This window comes from Gymnoscopelus braueri (genome assembly GCF_963280865.1).
Source record: "Gymnoscopelus braueri genome assembly, chromosome: 22".
In the NCBI taxonomy this organism is placed as follows: domain Eukaryota; kingdom Metazoa; phylum Chordata; class Actinopteri; order Myctophiformes; family Myctophidae; genus Gymnoscopelus; species Gymnoscopelus braueri.
Window position 1 is genome coordinate 44,376,453 of NC_137624.1, and position 5,696 is coordinate 44,382,148.

Here is a 5,696-nt window from a genome sequence, read left to right on the forward strand (position 1 = left end):
GACTCAGACTGGACCCAGTGTGCACGCAGCACGCAGCACGCAGCACACTGCTGGACTGACTGGGTTCAGGGCGGGGCACGGCGTTGCCAGATTGTGCGAGAGAAACAAGCAACCCAAGGTCTAGGAAAACAAGCACAACTTAATAGGCCCCATGAGCACTTCTAAACCTTTTTGCATTTTGAAAATAGCCGATCTACAAGCTCAGAGCGTGTCGTATCGCGATGCGTTGTGATCTTGTAGGTCTGCTATTAAAAAAAAAAAAAAAAAACTTGAAAAAAAAGGTGCAAAATGTGGAATATTTTTGAAATATTTTAACAACACAAATTTGGTACGGTGGTCCACTCCCTGACACAACATCTTTTCAGATGGGGATACATGGACAATTAAATACAAATAAACAACTACACTGAGAAACAAGACCAAATAAACAACTACACTTTAGAAACAAGACCAAATAAACAACTACACTTTAGAAACAAGCCCAAATAAACAACTACACTTTAGAAACAAGACCAAATAAACAACTACACTTTAGAAACAAGACCAAATAAACAACTACACTTTAGAAACAAGCCCAAATAAACAACTACACTTTAGAAACAAGACCAAATAAACATCTACACTTTAGAAGTAAGCCCCCAAAAAAGCAACCTGCAAACTACCAATATTTACAAGCCACAAAAAAAAAGAAAATACAAAAAAACGTCGCTTATAATAAGCAGACATGGCAACGCAGAGCAGTGGTGGGTTCAGGGCGGGGCTCTCTGAGATGTGACTGTGGGCGGGGCTAACGCTCAACTTGTTGACTCCTGACTGTTGACAGAAAACACATCACATCCTGAAGTGTGTAAAACCAGTGGTTCTCAAACCTTTTCATGCCAAGGACCCCAACATTGATATGTGCTTCAGGGACCCCCAGAAGAGAAGATTTGTGTAAAAAAAAAAAATCTAAATGTACAATTTTCAACATTTCCAATATTTTTCAAGAATGTTATAAAACAGCAGATCTACAAGCTCGTAGCACGGCAGGAAGTGACACGCTGTGAGCTTGTTGATCTGCTATTTTTGGATAGCCAACATTTAAATGGATAAAATGATTGTGATGCTATATTAACTATACTGGGGAGTGGGGACCCCCTGGAACCCCCCAAGGACCCCTTTTCTCCATTCTCACTTTGAGAAGCAATGCTCCAACCTATTCATACGGTAACATGCCCCCCCCCCCCACACACACACACACACACACACACACACACACACACACACACACACACACACACACACACACACACACACACACACACACACACACACACACACACACACACACACACACACACACACACAGATAGTACAGATTTTATGTCCCAGAATTTAGGTGGGCAGAGGTAGAAAAGCAAGTTGATCATTTGAACACACACACACATTTTTCAATATTGATATATATATATATATATATTCTTTTTAATTAAAATATTCTCACATTTCCCACAAGAACTAAACAACATTAAATTGTTACATCTGCATGAAATCCAATCACCTGTCCCTCATCATGAGGAAGGGGGATAACAAACACAATCAATTATCATAGACCTCACAGCTATTTACTATGTGCTGCAAACCATTTGGAATTACAGTAGCTAGCCTGTCTATATACTGTATCAGTATGCTGCCAGTCATGTCCTGTCACAGATGCTTGACAATGGAAGGGACGTAGAGAGAAGGATCCAATCCATCAGACGTTCTGACTTGTGATCATGGTGATCATGACACGTGGCTCCTGAGTCCTGAGCCACTAATGTTATCACTAAGGTCCCAGCAGATACCTACAGTATCCTGATTGATTGATTGATTAAATATTTTATTAGACAGAAATGTAAAACAGCAGGAGTACTGTGGTCAAAAAATGTGGATATTTAGTCGACTAAGACTACACTAAGACTAAACCATTTCAGAAGACTAAAATAGGACTAAAACTAAAGGATGTGTTATTCATAAGATTAAGACTAAATCAGAACTTGCTCTTGCTCACCTGAAAGGTGAATTTTCAGGGTGATCCTACAACATTATCACCCATATGTTCAAGACATAAGATGTCTGCCTGCACTTTTCCTCCCAGAGCCCACAGAGAGGATTATATTTTCACTGATGAACCTGTTGATACTGAGTTTACAATGAGCTTGATGAATATGTCGGCCAGATGATTTAGAGTTTCATCAGTGTTTAATATAAGCAGTGCGTTTTTGTCCTGTTGACATTGAGTCCTGTTGACATTACAAGATCTCTGTTTTTTCGAGGGAGCCCAGTGGCCAAGATAAGCAGCAATTATAGTGTTGTGGTGGGAAAAGTACTCTTTTTTATTCAAAATGTACTTGAATAAAAGTACAAAATGATTGGTCAAAATGTACTTGAAATACCAAAAGTTGATGCAGAATGTCCGATTATGTCCCATTTCACAAGTTTTCAAGTGTATAAAATGTATTCAAATCGAAAATAGCAGATCTACAAGCTCACAATGCGACGCATTGTCGCATTGTGAGCTTGCAGATCGGCTATTTTCAATTGGCCAAAATGTATATAGGCCTGAAGTGGTTAATGTATGTTTTGTAATAATAATCAAAATCTACAAAGTAACCAGTAACTAAAGCTTTCAAATAAATGTAGTGGAGTAAAAATACAATATGTAGGAGTAAAAGTATTGGTAATTGGAAATACTCAAGTAAAGTACAAATACCTCAAAATTGTACTTAAGTACAGCACTTAAGTAAATGTGCTTAGTTACTTTCCACCACTGCAATAAACTAACAATGCCAGTTCTATAGTGATGCTGATAGTATGTGCAGACAGACAGTGTGCATGCAGCAGAGACATGCATTCAGGGGGCGGGGCATGTGTTTCCGCTTCAAAGCTGTGAAATGTGAGCGTGGCTTTAAAATGATATCATAATTATAGATATATAGTATGATACCCATGCTGATAGTAATGTGTCAGTCAGTGTGCACGCAGCAGAGCAGTGGGTTCAGTGTGGAATACTAATCATTATATTGCACAGCATGAAATAACGCACACAGTGTAAACTCACAGAAGCCTATAAGGTATAGACAAGGAAACAACATCTAGCTAAAGGAAGCAAATAACTTCTGATTTGAATCTGTCACCAAAACCCAAATCACTACTTATTTGAAAGTCCTACCATGGGGTTCAGCTCATTTAGCAGCAGATCTGTCCAAACGTGGTTCCATGAAATGAATGAAATGATTTTAATACCCCAACTAAAGTAAACGTCAATAAATATAAACGTGTAAACAACTGGACTATTAGCCTAAACTGTGTAATATGGATAACCTGCTACTACATAGTGCTATTTCTGTGAGCCACCCTAACGAGCTATGGGACTACAGTCACTATTCCCTTTATCACACCTGGTTGTTAATATTTAAATATGGCATGTTATATTTTGGTTTAGAATAGATATATTGTTGTTGCTACTGCTGCTATTTCCATCAGCTTTAAGTAAGTAAGTGCTGAGCCTATCTCCTGTTTTTCTGTAGCATGAGGCAGCTTGAAGTACACCCCCTGGACATGATGCTAGTATACAGTATGTCACAGGGACTTACCCCCTAATCCAAACCTTGGTGCTGAGGAGGCATTGGGTCCAGGCCCGGGGCCAGGATGAAATGACTGAGGGTGCAGTTGAAAATTGTGAGGGTGCACACCAGAGGCGCAGCATGCACGCACGGTTATTGGGCGGATTGTGGCCGTTTTGGGGGGCGTTTTTTGTTACTTTATTTCGGTTTTAGGGTTAGGGTTAGGGTGTATGTTATTGTCTCCGCCGTAGGTGGAGAGTATGTTTTCGCTTCGTCCCGCCGTATGTGAGCAAACATTGTTAGCCAAGCTAACATTGGTCAAGCTCCACGTGACACGTGTCAATATGTTGACACCAATGCCTTTGATTGGCTAGAGGGACGCATGACGAAATAAAATCCTATAAATAGCTGTGTCACTTCAAAAAGCTCCTACTTTTTGAAGTGAGGTAAGACAGGATCAATCAGTCTTGATTGGAACAGTACCTTCCAGTCCAAATCACCCGTCCGTGCGTGTGTGTGTCCCTCTGAGAACACCTAACATTGGTCAAGCAAAGGCGCAGAAGGCCAAAGCTAAGAAAGCATACTCATCTACAACAGTAACACAGAAGAGGACTATAGAGTTGAATTGATCCCACAACAACAAGGCCGAAGTCTTAATACTGTAACAATTGGCCACCTTGATCAAATACATTATGTAGCACTAGAGAAAACTGACATAGATCAAACACACCAATCAACTGCTGAAACTGTTCAAGACAATGAAGATGAAGAAGACAGACAAGCATTTGAACAAACCAGTCAATTACGACCACTCCCATATGACACATTGCTTCAAGAAGAACATTCTTTAGATGCAAACACTACATATTCAGTCGCCCCTGCAGAACACCAAAAACCACGCACATTCTACCAACATAGTCGGGTCACACAGTGAGGTTCTGTGACCATCCTTTGGCAAGGATGTTTTGACGATTGATTTGACCTCTATGGACCCTTTAGAAAAGATTTAGCCCCCAGGTCCCTCCCAAAAATCCCGGCATTTTTTGCTAGACAGCCAAATTCAAAATGGCGCCCGGCGCCATCTCTAAAAATTAACTTTTGATCTGGATGACCTAGAATCATGTATGAAGGCACTTTTCCATACAAGTCAACCATGAGGATTCCAAATCTGACACAATTTTAATTGTAAGACCTCGTTTTGACTCAAGATTCAAGATGGCCGACATCCAGTACAGTAAAAACTTAGCTTTAGTTCAGGTTTGTAAATTTGGTTAAGTAACAAGAAGAGGTTCTCTAGGTTGTTAGCCCACTGCCAGAGCTGGGGGGGTTGCCCCCTTAGGGCCTGCTGTCCTGCCCTGAACCATTATTCGTCAGGCCCCTCGCCAGAGACCAGTTTGTCATGGTCTCTGGCGCACAAACCCCTCCACCACGGTAAGGTGATGGTTCCCGGAGAGTTGTTTTTTTTCTTTCCTATTGCACATCGGAGGGCGTGCTGCATATGTGGAGAGGTAGTTGAGTCCGTAACTTCCTTTATAATACCTTGCGTATATCATCACAAACAGCGGCAACATCATACCCGAAACCATACAAAACACGTATTAGTCTGAATCAGAGAATTCTGTGTCACTGCTTTCTGAATCATCAGATTCAGATGACTCCACCCTCCTCTGAGCAACATCCTCCTCCTCCTCCTCCTCCTCCTCGTCACTCTCAACTTCCTTGTCCTCCTCAACTGACCCTGGTGCAGGTGTGTGGGGAGAGCAGGCAGTGTGTGGCAGACAGGACAACAGCGACCACCCACCAACTCCCAACCATGTCCGAGTGGCGAGGGGTGGTGCTTCAGTGTGGGGTGGCGCACTAGATATGCCAAGTAGTTGGCACGGAGGCAGTGTTGGCGTAGGCTGTCTGCATCTGGAGGGAGACGGATAAACGATTTTCTCTTCATGGTCTTCCACTTGGAGGCACGGGCTTCAGCCATGGTGCTACTCTTCTTGTCTCCGTAGATAACCTGTCTCGTGAATGAGAATAGCTCTTGTTCTACCTCCTCTTCAAGGTCAAGGCTATCTCCACGCCGGGAGAGTTGCTGCCGTGCCAAAGAGCTCTTTGCCA